The sequence below is a fragment of the Dipodomys spectabilis genome, unplaced genomic scaffold (genome assembly GCF_019054845.1).
Source record: "Dipodomys spectabilis isolate Male_0828 unplaced genomic scaffold, ASM1905484v1 ptg000301l, whole genome shotgun sequence".
Taxonomy (NCBI): Eukaryota; Metazoa; Chordata; class Mammalia; order Rodentia; family Heteromyidae; genus Dipodomys; species Dipodomys spectabilis.
The window spans coordinates 9,753,703-9,754,934 of record NW_024870978.1 but is presented as its reverse complement, the minus strand read 5'-3'; the positions used below and the strand labels follow the sequence as shown (position 1 = coordinate 9,754,934).

The 1,232-nt window shown below is 34.1% G+C and overlaps 1 non-coding gene across 1 annotated transcript; it reads right to left on the bottom strand.

Moving 5' to 3' along the window:
* Nucleotides 1-798: 798 nt before the first annotated feature.
* LOC122127501 lies at nucleotides 799-904 on the bottom strand. The gene has a single exon (XR_006151176.1). It is a non-coding gene; the product is annotated as a U6 spliceosomal RNA (small nuclear RNA).
* Nucleotides 905-1,232: the final 328 nt, after the last annotated feature.

Genomic DNA, 1,232 nt, shown 5'->3' with positions numbered 1-1,232 from the left:
GATAGGATATCAAAAAGATAATTCATTCTAATAGGTCTTCATTATCTTTGCAATGTAACACAAATGATTTAAAACACAATATACTGCTCAGATACTTATATGTTTTATCAGGTTTGTATATTTTCATATGATTTCACCTCAGTCTACAACATTCCTTCATTATTCTGTCCCTGATATTTTTACACTATCAAGACATAAGATCAACAGTTTGATTTACAGCATGAGAAATTATCCATCTGGCTTCCTTGGAAGCAGTGCATAGTCAATTGATAACATTATTTCTGGTTGCTCATTACATGTAATGGTTTCTGTAATACATATCACATTCTACTTAGTATTTAAAAATCTGCTTTGTTAACGATATTATATGGATAAAATTGGGGGAATAAACTCTTCCATCTCAGAACATTTTTATAGGTTTTTAATTGTAAAAGTACTGTACAGAGGGGTCACAGTTACACACACACACACACACACACACACACAGACACACACACACACACACACATTTTCTTGATCCATTCATGTACTGAGGGGCATCGGGTTGGTTCCATATCTTACCTATGGTAAATAATGCTGCAATAAACATAGTTGTGCTTGTAGTTTTAGTATGGTCTTGTTTCTGATCATTTGGGTGAATGCCCAAAAAAAGGATTGCTGTGTCATAGAGTAGCTCTATGTGGAATCTTTTGAAGAACCTCCATTCTGCTTTTCAAAGGGGTTGAACAAGTTTACACTCTCACCAAGAATTCAGTAGTGTTTACTTCTGGCCACATTCACTCCAGCATCTGTCCTTGTAAAAATATTGAACGCTTCAGGAATTTGTGTGTCATCCTTCGAAGGAGCTATGCTCATCTTCTCTGTATCATTCCAGTTTTAGGGTATGTGCTGCCAAATTGAGCACATAACATTTTTTTTATATATAAAGTGTAATTGATTTTCTTAAACTAGACAATTCAACAAAAAGTAAATACAAAAGGATCAAGAAAATGTGGTATATATACACAATGGAATTCTATGCCTCCATCAGAAAGAATGACATTGCCCCATTTGTTAGGAAATGGAAAAACTTGGAAAAAATTATATTAAGTGAAGTAAGCCAGGCCCAAAGAAACGTAGGTACCATGGTTTCCCTTATTTGTAATATCTAGTATATGTATGAGTCAAGCGGAAAAGGTCAGATAATGTGATGTCAGGAAAATGAACCCTTAGATGTGTATTTTAATGTTTTT